Genomic DNA, 14,715 nt, shown 5'->3' with positions numbered 1-14,715 from the left:
CAACCTGATTATAAGAACATGCCCCCCCCCACTTTAGTTATTTGGCTTCTTGTTATATTTTCATGTTGAATATCCACAGCACAGTGAGTGAGATATTTTGTTATATGTAAAGAAGACTTCAAGCTATAGCAAAGAAACTTCTGAAGACTGGTGGGTTCATTTATGTCCTATAATTACTGTGTGTAGAACTACAACTTGGCTTCAGGCCTTGGTTAAGTACACAATGAGCCCAGTAGCAGAGACATTTCCTCACAGTTCTATTCAGAGTCATAAATCACAGAGCTTCAGGGTGACACAGATTATTAATAAAGTCATTTTTGTGGGGAAATGCTTGATTCCATTAAGTCGGTCCTGTCATTAGGGGAAGATAAGATTAGGCCTCTGCCTTGAAGTGCTGTATGTGCCTTTGGCCAAACTGAAATTAAATATGAACTCTTGTGTACTTTGTAGTAGAAATGTTATTGCTATCAAAAGAATTGGCTGCCGGTTGTACTTATTTAAGGAAGAGACATAGGTTGAAATTGAGCAGTAGAGATCTGTACATATTAGCAGGCTCTTCGACTGTTGCTGGCAATGGCAAAGGGAAAGGGTCCTCTTGTACCTATGGAACTCTTCCATAGTCAACAATGGGAGCCTTGTATGTGCCCCAATTATATTGTATCAGGGTTTTCCTTCTAGTGTGCCCTTAGAACCATTTGCAACAGTCTCTCTCAGCCAGATGTGTCCTCGGAAATTTTACTCACATCTAAAGTTTCCTGAAAATTGAACACTGCAATATACAACATTGTCCCATATGATGGGATATTATGGGATATTATGGGACGTGGGTGGTGCTGTGGTCTAAACCACTGAGCCTCTTGGGCTTACCGATCGGAAGGTCGGCAGTTCAAATCCCTGCAACAGGGTGAGCTCCCGTTGCTCGGTCCCAGCTCCTGCCAACCTAGAAGCTCAAAAGCACGCCAGTGCAAGTAGATAAATAGATACCGCTGCAGCGGGAAGGTCAACGACATTTCAGTGTGCTCTGGTTTCTGTCACGGTGTCCCGTTGCACCAGAAGCAGTTTAGTCATGCTGGCCACATGACCTGGAAAGCTGTCTGTGGACAAACGTCAGCCCCCTTGGCCTGAAAGCAAGATGAGCACCACACCCCATAGTTGCCTTTGACTGGACTTAACCATCCAGGGGTTCTTTACCTTTACCTTTTACCTTTATATCCCATATTATCTACATGGGTAGATACACAACTATTTTTGGCAGTTCTTCAACTTAGCTTATTCTCTACACGAGCAAGATTCTGGTGGTGGATCTGTTCAACAGGTAAACCTACTGTGTTCCAAGTTAGACCATTAGTCTAACTAGACCTAGCACTGTCGACACTAACTGGCAGCAGCTCTCTGGGATTTGAGGCAGACATTTCCCCCCTCCCTGCCTGGAGATGCCAGGGATTGAACTAGGACATCTGCATGCAGAGCATGTGCTCTGTCATTGAACCACAACCCTTAGAGAGGTTGCAACTGAAACCACATTTAGTGGAACATAAATCTTACTGCACTTTGCATCCACAAGATTGGGCTGCATGTCTGCTTATTGTACTCTAGAAACTGTTGGATGCAGCCTACAGACAGACATATCCCATGTATCTTCACATGGTTCTACCAAAGCACAAATGGGAGAGCTTTGTCAGAGAGCCCTGACACTGGGAAAGGGTTGCATGATACCACTGAGTGCTTTTCGCATTTATGGAGGATGGACTTTGACAATACACTGAACACTGGCCAGAACACTGAATCTCCAGCTAGAACCCCAGCGTAGTATATTTGCATGGATGCTGTAACCATGCACCTAAATGAACAATATCAGAACCAATAGGTCAGAAGTAGGGATGGGAATTTTTTTTAAGGCATCACCTAATTCATACTTTCCAAAATAGTACATACAAATGCATATTTTAATGAGAATAAGTAACATACACAAATGTTTTATATTAGGGGGAATTATATTAGGGAGGAATTCGCACTAAAATGCTGATGAATTTTCAGAATGAGCTTTTTATATATATTAAAAAGTGTGAACTGTGGAGAGCTGAATTGGGAAAAGGCTGGAAACATAATAAACGGAGAAAAAACTTGATTTGACAGATTTACCCACCCCTAGTCAGGAGCAAGATGTTTCATGCATATAATCTAAACCACAAGATTATGGGTGGCAGCTAATTATGTTTTATTCAGAGGAGACCCACTGAAATTCATGTCCTATATGTATAGATTTTGCACTGGGTGCCCTGATCTCTCTACTGGTGTCTCAGACTTACTGCATATTCTCACCAGCCTCCATAAACTTTCTGGCTGTGTTTTTTGTAGTTCCCACAGCTGCTAACGTGGAGTTCAGCAGGCAAGGTGGAAACATCAGGACTGCTGTTTGTTTTCTGAAGCGAGCAATGGAAAGCCATGGAAAATGTAGAAGGCTTGATTAAAATGCAGCCTCCACTCACTCATACACTCTGGTTAAGCACCGTTGCTAACCTGCACCACTGATGCAGTAGCTGACTAGAAGCAGATGCTTGCCAGAGATGCTACATGTCAAGGAACTCAGCAGCAGGGATTAATTAAAAGACCACAGGCATCTATAAATCTGTGAACAGTTCTTCAGCAAAAAGCGGAATCTTCTGCATAGGAAAATCCTATGGCTGTGGCTAGAAAGAGAGCTTGGTGATTCTTTGTTCATTTCCCAGTTATTCACAAGAGCACACGCTGCGTTGCAGTCAAATTAAGCAGCTGTTGAGCTGCTGTTTGCATTGAAGCATTTCTACTCAAAGAACTTCAGTTGGAATTCTTCTCCCTGAAGAAGAAAACCCACATCATTTGGTTCCCCCAGGTTAGGTTAGTTGTTGTTTTTTAAGTACATAGTAGGTTTATAGACGCTTCACCTTCTGCTGTTGAATTAGAGTATTTGATACTAGAATGTCTTTAGTGCAACCTCATTAATCTGAAATTTGAGAAATGAACTTTTTTGAGGAGCAACATAGTCCTGATAGATACAGCTACAATCCGTAGGGATGGAAAAACACACAGGTGTGTTTAAATGCTCACTGAAATTAATGATGCTCAAGTGTTTAATTGCATAGGTCTCTAAGTTTTTATTGTTTGATATTTTATCACTTTTTTATTCTGTTGGGGGCTGCCCAGAGTGACCAGCCGGATGGGTGGGGTATAAATGAATTATTATTGAAATTTCATGTTTTTAATAGCTAGAATTAGTCTGTGCTAAATAGTTTTGGCTTTTACAGGCACACCAGGAGGCACTTTTCCGAGGGGACATCCCATTGTGCTTCTGTAAAGTTGAAAGGCCAACAATCATGTGGAATTGATAGATGAGGGTGGTGCAGATCTTCACCTGCAGAAAACCCCATGGGGAAAACTTGTAGGTACTCTTCACATATTATAATATCAAATTATTCTACTGTCTTGTTTGTGGGAGAGTGCAGGAATGAAGGCATTTGCTCTGCTCCCTTATCCATGTTTTGATCACCCTCTATGAATTGGACGATGACCTTTACATGTAGAGATGCTTTACATGCTTTAGAATCTTCATTCTGCTGGGTTTAAAACATGAGGGGAGATATAGAAGCATGGGGATTTGCTGTATATTTAATCTAACTATGACTAGTTGTGATTCAAGGACCCGCCACCCGCTTGGGGATAAGAAAGACACATGGACACAGTATATTAGGTTAATGGGCTAAAAAAGGCCACAACTTTATTGATTACAGCATGAGAGAGGTATTGGCTTAGGCATTGGATAAAACAACAGAGCGTGACTCCACCCACTCAGGAAGGGGTGAGTCTAACAAGGGTTAACCACCAGTGGGAGGAGCCTGTTGATGCAAATACAACTGAAAGCTCCCCCTGATGTCACCGGGGGTCGTGCCATGGCCCTAGACACCAGCAAGGGTGGCGGACAGGATCCACGACCGCCGGATTCCTTTCCCGGAAACTCATAAAGTGGAGGGGTAGGCGATGGCCACACCCTGCCCTCTAATACACAAACATATTCCAATGCCTAACCACCAATACCTAAACGTTGTGATGATTTGCTACGAGGTAGGCAAAAAACCAAGTGGCCAGTGCCAATTTGCCAGTTGGATAAAAATTCCTACCAGGCCCCTTGGACAACCAAGGCAACCAACCACAGGCCCATAGCAATGTCAAGAACCAAGCAATGAACTAAAGGGAGGGTGGGAGGGTGATCCAACGAAAACCAGCAGTGGAATGAAAGGAAAGTGCTGCCGCGGCCACATGTGAGCAGCAAAACCTCGCCCCAAGCCTCCACCTGATTTGTTGGCTACCTGGGGGTGTGGTGCGGCAGCCAGGCCAGCTGGGCAGGGGCTGGAACGCCCCCTGCCAACGTGGGAAACGGCTCCTGCTCACAACTCCTCCCCTCTGTAGAGGGGCTTTCTATGAATAGCCACAGACAGGAGCCAAAGATCCTGCTCACCTACATGCTCACCAACATGCAAGGACTTATAGGATCATTGTAACAAGCAACTGGTGAGTACAAAAGATGTGGCAATCAGACCTCAGAACTAGAAAAGCTAAGGCCAGGCAATCCACTGACCAGTGCAGTCCCATCTGTTTCCCCTTGCTTCTTACCCCCCTTAGTCCTTTTGGAAATAAAAGGAAGGAAGGTTAAGGAAGTGGGTCAAATGGTTTATAAGTGTCAGAAGCACACTAGCAATTTAAGATATATTGATTGCCTTCAGAAAGAAAAAAGTTTTCTAGGGTCCATTGGTTAGAGCAGAGTGCTGATAATGCCAAGGTTGAAAGTTTGATCCCCGTATGGAACAGCTGCATATTCCTGCATTGCAGGGGGCTGGACTAGATGATGCTCAGGGACCCTTCCAACAGAAGGGTTCAAACAGAAAATTCTGTGATTCTGTGGATAAAGGTTTGATGTATACAGAAACAAGAGGAGGTTTCTTACTGTGTTCAGAGAAGGCAGTGGTGAGAGTTAAAATCCATCTCGCAGTAAGCTCAGGGTCTAGATATGTTTTCATCTTCATTAACCTGCATATATATATATCACCCACTCATTTGCATTTTATTTACTGAAGGTACAAAATGTCAAATTTTAATTGGCTCAGGAGGGCTTGGTACAACAAAGGCTCTCCTCAAAGTAGCCGAAGATTTCAGACTAGGTCAATAGCAGTCTCCCACTGCAGTTTCCTATAAACTATGTGCGTCAGTATGAATCTATTCACTGAAAAGCAAAACAGGGAGTCTTTGCTTGCATTTCTGCCTCAGAATAACAATTGCCATTGTCTGTGATGCAAAAGACAGAACAGAAACATTGACCTCAACATTTACATTGTGCCACAGCTATATTGAACAGAATTCAATAAGCCAAATCCTGCTGCTCAAATATGTCTAACCAAAGGCATAAGGATGAAAAAATGAGTCTCTGCATGCTCACTGCTCTGAACAGAATATACTAGATTAAGTCCAGCCCATCATATATTCACAACACAGGCATTTCCTTTGGTAAGAAAGGACAGGACATACAAGTTATAAAGATAAATAAATATGCTCTGAACCAGCCTTCACCAACCTGGCTTCCTCTAGAAGTTTTGGATCACAACTTCCAACCAGCATAATCAATCAATCATTTTATTTGTATGCTGCCTTTCCAAGTATAATTGTTTAATTGTACATTAAAATGGAAAATAACTCTGTATAGCTCTATGTGTACTGCTAAATGCATAGCATGGAAACTTCTTCTGTAGCAAACTAAACAAAGCAGTTGCAGAGAGCCTAACAGTTGATAATTAAATCAGAATGTATCTCTTCTGCTCTTTCACAATGTGTGTAACTTTAAATCACATGGGGAGTATTTAGTTGCAAATCTCCATTTTGTGTGCGGTAGTTCTTTGTTCTCAAACCGCTAATGAGGAAGGTGTGTTAATGATCTCCCTTCAGGAGAACAAAGCCTCAGGCTCTGTTTGGAGTAATTTTTATATTTCATAGATGCTGTAGCTGTGCTTGGACAAACATGTGATATTGTGCAACTATTTGGATGTAACATTGTTTTGTGCCTGTTTTGAAGAAAGTTCTGTTCATAAAGCTTTTGAACCATATTTTTGGGCTGAGCAATTTTTAATTCAAGAAGAGTCAGTTTTCATTCATCCTACTGCCTCCATATGCACAATATTAACAAACACAATACATTTTACATCTAGAAGAGTGTAACTCTAGTTTAAAATACATGGGGTTGTTTCCATTTGTGCCCTTCTGCTAGGTCTCCACTAACAGAGAGTGAGGAGTTATTTCCCCCCTAATTCCATTCTTCTCTTGCAACCTTCCACACTTCCAAAGGGTCCCCCAACTCCCATAGCAGACTGTTAGGGACCTGATGCAGGGAAGAGGGAGAATTGTTGAAACTCACTACCCCTCTTTCTATTAACGAAAATTCTCCAGCAACTGAATGAATAGCAAGAGTAAGTTTAATCCATATTTAGACTTTTTTCCCCAGTTGTGATTGTATGGTGTTCCCCTATCACCACCAAAAATTGCTTGGGTTTTGGGTGGGAGGAAAGACATTTTCTTTCCAGTCTGTCACAGAATGAATAAACTGTTTCTAAACTTAGGATAGCTCACAGTCGATGAAATGATACACATTGCAAATAGCACTCCACTGGCAAGCAGTCAAATCACAGCAGCTCTTTTAAAATCCAACTGCTTGCTTTCAAAAGATGTTTTTCTACATTTATTCTCCATGATGAATGAAGAGCAAATGTTGACAGAAGGTATTCAGTTTTCAAAGTAAAAGAATATTCTCAGTACTACTTATATAGAATTTCGGGTGTCCACTGACAACACAAAATGTAATAATCATTGCAATTAGGTTTTAAAGTTTTTTCCCCCTCCAAGTGAACAAACATTGCCTCATGGTGTTGCTTTATTATAATGGCCATAAAGAGAACATGTGCAAGATTTTTTTTCCCCTGGTGGCTTTGATAAAAAAAATGTTGATGTCATGGTAACAAATAGTTGCATTTCCTGTCATAAAGAAACAATAGCTGCATTTAATTGATTTGCTGCTCTTGGCCCCTAGTACATGAATTTTAGCCAAGTCAGTGGTTCCTTGGCCAGTATGTTTCATGCTAAGTCAGGGGTGCCAACCTGAATAATCGATCACAAGGCACCGCACACACACACCATTTGAATGGCAATGCCTATCAACTTTGGGGGACGGCCCCCTCAGATATGTTATGGGGAGGCAAAGGGACCTTGGCCCCAAGGAGTTGCTCCTATGTGCTATGGGGACATGCACAAGATACCTATTACTTATATTATAAGGACTTGAAAATAAGCAGAGCCACTATTTCTCCCACCCGTCCAGCTAAATAAATAAATAAAATCAGAAAATGTTTCTCTCTCCTAATTTCTTAGCCAATCTGAATTTGAATATACAGCCTAGATTTTGTTTGTTTGTTTGTTCGATCTTCTGACGTTTAGCAAAACTTTTTAGACAGCTGAAGGACAAGGGGCGCCATACGCATGTTAATCAAAGCCCTGCTCGATTAAGTGAAAGGCACAGCTTATTCTTCATCCTGGCCTCACCATGGAAAATCAGACCCTTATAGGGAGCCTACAAGCAAGACCTGAATTCAACAGCCAATTATGATTCCAAGCAGAGTCAGATATTCAGATGCATCCTGCTTCCAACATAAACATCATGGCTAGTAGGCATCTGATAGCTTAATCCTCCATGGATTTGCCTGACCCTCTTTTAAAGCCATCCAAGTTGATGGCCGTCATTACATCTTGTGGAGTGCAGTGTGAAGCAGCACTTTATTCTGACTTTCTTAACTCTTTCAACATTCAGTTTCATTGGATGACTCTGAGTTTTAGTATTCTGATACAATGCATAGTTTTATACACTTCTAGCCTATCCTCCTTTTACTGGCCTTTTTTCTAAAGTAAAAAGTTCCAAATGGTGCAACCTTTCCTCACAGGGAAGTTGCTCCACCCCCTTGATCACTGTGGTTGCCCTTCTCTGAACCTTTTCCAGTTCCATGATTTTGTGATGAAGCAACCTGAGCTGAACACAGTATTCCAAGTGTGGTAATACCACAGAATGGGATTACTAGCTCACAAGCCTTTTCATGGTCCTCCATTTCATCAGCCACAAAAAAGAGGTCCTCTTTTCTGTCTTTGGTAGAGATGAGGGAGAACCATGATTCAGTTCACATTTAAAGCCAAATCTAAATTTAATATAAGAACCAAAACACAACCATCCTTTGAAATTCTTGGGTGTTTGAATTCTGTTCTCCAGCCAAGTAATTTGTACAAGGATACTGTGTTAAAAATCACATATTAGTGAAAATAAAATACAAAAATGCTTTATAGAAGGGGGACTTGCTTTCAATGATAAACTGCATACATTTTTTAAAATATATATTAGGAATAATTTTCACTAAAATGCTACTGAATTTTCATGAGGACCTTTTTTTTTAATGCAAACTGAGGTGGAAATAAGGAGAACTGAATTTAAGACTGGAGAAACGATAAACTGGGGGAAACCAAAATCGACAAAAAAAGGTCCTTGTGTGGATGCCAGGGGAGAAGTTACTCACTGCATGCAGCATGCAGCATAGGGGGTGGGGAGAGAGACGGGGCCCACTGAACTGAACATAGTAGAAATTAGTTTATGATGAAACTGTTAGAATTCCTGCACCGTGATTGCAGTCATGGGATTATTGTCTTTCACATGACGGTATATGTTTTGACTCCACAAAGAAGGAAGTGACAGAGACAGGATGTTTGTGTTACTGTATTCCGTGAAGTGGAACTTTTGTCCTTTGTTCTTTTTCTCTTTGCTGTCTGAGGCTACAGAGAGAGGGAGTTATGTTGCAGTGCTCCGTGTGTGTTTATATGTAAATAAAGTAGATTAGCCAAAATGCTGAGTTGCTGGGGTTCTGTCATGCAAGCTGCAAAGATTCTGCGGATCCCTAAGTGTGCCAATGTCTGGTGGCATCGGTCACTGTGATTTTCCGGCAGAAGAAAGCTCCTGAACGATCGACCAGGAGGGAGGGAACATGCCAGTTGGGCATGTGTCTCTACCAGGGTCCTACTTGAGTGTAGGATGTGCTCCTAACAGAAACATGCATAGGATTGTACTGTTAACCTGAATCCAACCAAATTATTTAGCACAAATCAGCCCAGTACCACTTTCATGATACCCCTCCCCAATCCCCTCTAATTTTCAGTTGCATCTCGCTCTCTTCTGTTCCTGTTCATCTCTCAGCTAGATGGTTTTCTGACCTGTGCAGTCTTTTCAAATCCCATTTCTGACTCTTCCTGTTCCTTTCTTCTGAGATAAATTTAATTGCCCTAATAGCATAACTCAAGGAATCCTTTACTGAAATTAAAGACTTGGTGTTTTCTTCAAGAAGCGGGTTTCTCAGAGAGCTTGATACTTTAGTTACAACTGTGTTTAAGATTCCATCTATTGATTAATAGCCATCTGCTATGTAGCTCTTTCTGACCACTAATAAAGTTATAGTGAAGTAATAAACTAATGTGAATTAAGTACAGCACTGGAAGTGCCATTTAATCATTCCGCCAAAGCCTTTACCTTAAGCAATGGTCTCGGGTCTTGAAGCAAACATCTCATTAAACATGGACAACTTTCTTAATTTCATATAAAAGAAAAAGGAAATAGGTCAGTAGTGGACATCTAAGTGCATCTCGTTCTACTTGAATGCTGTGTCCTGGGCCAAAATCATTAAATGGCTGATGAAGAGGACCATGAAGGACAGAGCTGTAAAATACCTTTGCCTGGGAGTCTTGTGAATGAAGGCACACACTTATTTGTTTAAAATGTCAAAAAAGCACCTCAGTCAAGTTTGTTCCAGATCCCAGAAGGGTGCATTAAATCACGAAAACCAAATATTAATTACAAGAAGTAATATAACAGAAATTATCTTTGTAAATTTGGCAGCTGGCAGAGTGCTATAACGGTAGGGTTGCTGATGGTTTTAGAAAAATGTTCAGAATCAGCTTGCAATCACTGATCAGCAATTCTAGCTTGCATACCTGTGAATCTAAATGTTTCATCACCTGTGTTTCTTTCAGGAAGACAGTTACTATCAAGAGTATGATGAGTAGCACAACTTACTACATCAAACAAAGCATCACCAGCAGGTCCTGCAAGATAACATACAACACTGATGCCCAGGATGTCGTATATATCTAGATATATACCTATTGTGCTCATTTCCTCCTTATGGACTTCCCATGGATTTCTGGGTGGCCACAGTGAAAACAGAATGCTGGATTAGATAGGATTTGGGACTCTGATTTTCCTGGTGCTGCCAACTATTTCCAAACTGTTCCATTCAGGCATGAGGCAGAGGAAACCAGCTGAAATTCTCAGGAAGTAACTTTCTCTGCCAGATACCACATTCTTTCCCCCTTTCTTGCTCCTTGACTGTTAGGTTGTTTAGTATCAGAAAAGGAAGTTTATTCATGCTCTGCCATGAAAATCAGATTTTGTTCTTTAACAGGCACTGAAGGGTGAAGATCACCACTGTGTTAAAATGCTTCTCAGAACCGAGAGCAAAACACAAGGTTTTTTCATTACACAAGGATAGTAGAGAACAGGGGGGAAAGTGAAACTATTTATGGCTTACACTTCATTGCAGTAGGTTCCAGCTCCATTCCAATGAGTGAGGCAGTCTGAATAATTTATTGTGGCTTGTGTTACCTGTGGGTGTCAGTGTGCCCACCAGTACCCCCTATGGCATCCATGAGAGGTCTCAGTAAATAATCACTTAAAAATCCACAATGCACAAGAGGCTTTTCCTCACCTCACTCAGTTCCTGTCTGCACCGTCTCATCCTCTCCTACATTGAACCTTACACCTCCTTAAACATGCCCCTGCTTCACTTGCAAGAATTAGACACCAACACCCATTCTGAACAGAGGAGAAGGTCATTGAGTGAGCACAGTGATGGCTTTTGCCCCATGGATAGAGGACGTGCCTGTGCCATTTTGTGGTCCTGTCTCAATCCCTCTTCCCAGGGAATTTTGAGAACTGTAGCTCTGTGAAGGGAATTGCAACTCTCAGCACCCTTAACAAAATACTCAACGCCCCCCCCCCCGGATTCTTTGGTGGAGGCAATAGCTGTTTAAAGTGCTATTGTACTGCTTTTAAACATGCTGTGCAGATGGGACCTTAATTAAACTATTAAAGTAGCAGTTCGGTAAAGGTAAAGGGACCCCTGACCATTAGGTCCAGTCGTGAACGACTCTGGGGTTGCGCGCTCATCTCGCTTTATTGACCGAGGGAGCCGGCGTACAGCTTCTGGGTCATGTGGCCAGCATGACTAAGCCGCTTCTGGTGAACCAGAGCAGTGCATGGAAACGCTATTTACCTTCCCGCCGGAGTGGTACCTATCTATCTATTTGCACTTTGACATGCTTTTGAACTGCTAGGTTGGCAGGAGCAGGGACCAAGCAACGGGAGCTCACCCCGTTGCGGGGATTCGAACCGCCGACCTTCTGATCAGCAAGCCCTAGGCTCTGTGGTTTAACCTACAGCTCCACCCACATCCCAAAGTAGCAGTTAGGCAACCCCTATCCTTTCATATGTTGCTGCTTGCCACAATTTCCATCACCCTTTACCATTGGCCATGCTAACCAGGGCTGATGGGAGTTGGGACTGCAATGAGATCTGGAGGGTTACAGGCTTCTTCTGTATACTGAAAATATATGTAGCTTAAAATATGACTTTCTGCCTCTCTCTCTCATTCATTTTGGGGTCACCCACCACACTTTCTTATATCCCTTTTAGCAAAGGGATGTGGGTGGCGCTGTGGTCTAAATCACTGAGCCTCTTGGACTTGCCAATCAGAAGGTCAGCGGTTTGAATCCCCACAATGAGGTGAGCTCCTATTGGTCTGTCCCAGCTCGTGCCAACACAGCAGTTCGAAAGCATAAATAGGTACTGCTGTGGCGGGAAGGTAAATGGTGTTTCTGTGCACTCTGCTTCTGACATGGTGTTCCATTGCACAAGAAGCGGTTTAGTCATGCTGGCCAACATGACCTGGAAAGCTGTCTGTGGACAAACGCCTGCTCCCTCGGCCTGAAAGCGAGATGAGCGCTGCACCCCAAAGTCACCTTTGGCTGGACTTAACCATCCAGGGGTCCTTTACCTTTTTTTTTCACCTATCTGTTTAAGCCAAGGATTGTTTTCCTGATCTTGTTGGTGTATAGCTCCTCTCATCTCTGACCAGTAGCTATGCTGTCAGGGGGCAATGGGAGTTGGAGTCCAACACTGAAAGGGCCGCACATTTCCTATCCTTATTTGATGTGACAGTACTGCAATATCCTCCCAGTTTTGTAGGTTTTATGTATGTACAAGTGCACCACAGCTGTCATTTTCTGAAATGCAATTCATATTCACGCACCCAGTTTACGAAAAGAATTCCTTGTATTACCATTCTACATGTGAGAAGCCTGGCCATAATATATCAGACTTACTGCAGCTCAGCATGTCAAAAAGTGAAGGGCCCATTTGACAAAACTATGAGAATGAAAACGAGTGAAATGGAAAGAGGAGAAAATGATTGGTATCCTTTTACTGGGGAGGCAATGAAATCTCTGAGTTTTGTTTTAGGCATAAAACATTCCACACCATTGCGTTAGCAACAGGCAGTATAACATCACACTACATCATCTCCATTTCAATCCTAGAATAATAATGCCATCTCAGGCATAACCATTAATTCCTAACAACATTAACTTTTTATTTACCTCCTTCCTACCTTCCGGGCGTCCAGGCAGCATGTCACTGTTCTAGATGCCCTGCAAATTTCGATGTGATCTGTGTCCATATTAGTAGCCTTTGGGGAAAAAAAAAGTTTGGTGTCCTCATCTGTCTCTGTCTTTAAGCAAGTTTCTTTACTCTCGATGCAAATTTAAACTGAGAATTGAAGTGCTGATTTAAACTCATGAGGTTCTGGTGGAAGCAGTAGAGGCTCATTATATCTCCCATGATGTGTTGCAGTTTTCATCATGATTGAAACCACTCTGTAAGTGCCTTTCTTTCCTGTATAAGTGCCTCTTTTCTAATTGAAGTCTCAAATTCATTTGACGAGTTGCTTGACAATTCTGGGACACACACACACATCTTTTGGAGCTTCGTATAGTAATAAAAACAGATGATCTCCAACATCTAATCAAACTGGGACATTTGATACTATAATTAAAATCACTTTATTATGAATGTAGATTTCATTTTTCTTTTTTTTAAGGAAATAAGACCAGTGACTTCCCAGCATGGGAAGCACTTCTTATTCTTAATTAGATCCTATAATGCTCACTGGAATATTTTTGTCACGATGCTTTAGATCTTTGCTTTAAAGTGAGTGTATTGGCAACACAATTTAAGATTCAGTCTGCAATCCTTTGTCAGGTGGAAGCAAGTTCCATTAAAATCAGTGTGGTTTACTTCAAAGAGGAAGATCAAGTTGCATAGGCAGGAACTGTAGGCAAAGTGTGCCAAATACATTCAGAGACCTGACTCTACAGATTTCAGGAGGCAGCTATCTGCACACTTACCTGAGAGCAAGGCCGTCTGAATAAAGTAGTTCTCTGCACTGGATAGGATCTGTGATGAAACCTCTAGACATTTTGAGTTGTCCCAGAAACCCCCAGGAACATGCTCATACATAGAAATATAAAATGTGGTTGAGGCATCGTGAATATGGTACACAGCAGTTTCCAGTGACATTATCACTTTGTAGGACTGTAATTTTTTACTTTGCTGTTTTCCTCCCACTAGAACTTATATTGTATTTGTTTAGAAAAGTGGTCCCCACTAAGAGATTTGGCAGGTTAACCAGGATCATGTTACAGATGTGGCTTAACAGCAAGGATACACCAGCCTTCCCCACATTTCTAGCTGATTTGGGTGGAGATCCATGGGACCACATGTGGTCAACAAAATGTTGCACATACTCATTTTTTTGAGTGGGTTCATTTTCACAGTTCTCAAGGATGGGGCTTTTGGCAGTGAGCTGTATAAACAGTCTGAGGTGTGTGGGTTTTTTTTGCTCTGTTTTGAACCAGGAATGTGGAACAAGTGGTCTTTCAGATGTTGCAGGAGTCCAACTCCCATCGTTCCTGTCCATTGGCCAGGCTAGCTGGGGCCGATGGAGTACACAGCTTTCCCAACCCCACAGCCTCTTAGTCTTCCACTGCCGTGGCCACACTTCCTGCAATGCCCTTATGCAGTACCCTTCACATATTGCAAAATGTCTCCCTTCTCAAAACTTGTGAGGAAGGAAATTGGTGGAATTCGGTCGTCTTGCCCATAGTCATAGACGGTAACAATTCTAAAAACCAGTTGCTAGAAACCACATGGAGAGGGGAGCCAGTGTGGTGTAGTGGTTAAGAGCGGTGGACTCGTAATCTGGGGAACCGGTTTTGCGTCTCCGCTCCTCCGCATGCAGCTGCTGGGTGACCTTGGGCCAGTCACACTTCTGTGAAGTCTCTCAGCCCCACTCACCTCACAGAGTGTTTGTTGTGGGGGAGGAAGGGAAAGGAGATTGTTAGCCGCTTTGAGACTCCTTCGGGTAGTGATAAAGCGGGATATCAAATCCAAAATCATCACCTTCTTCTTCTGATCAGGTCCTGCTTGCTTATTTCCAACAG

The sequence above is a fragment of the Podarcis vaucheri genome (genome assembly GCF_965113315.1).
Source record: "Podarcis vaucheri genome assembly, chromosome: 3".
Taxonomy (NCBI): domain Eukaryota; kingdom Metazoa; phylum Chordata; class Lepidosauria; order Squamata; family Lacertidae; genus Podarcis; species Podarcis vaucheri.
This window is presented reverse-complemented; position numbering follows the sequence as displayed.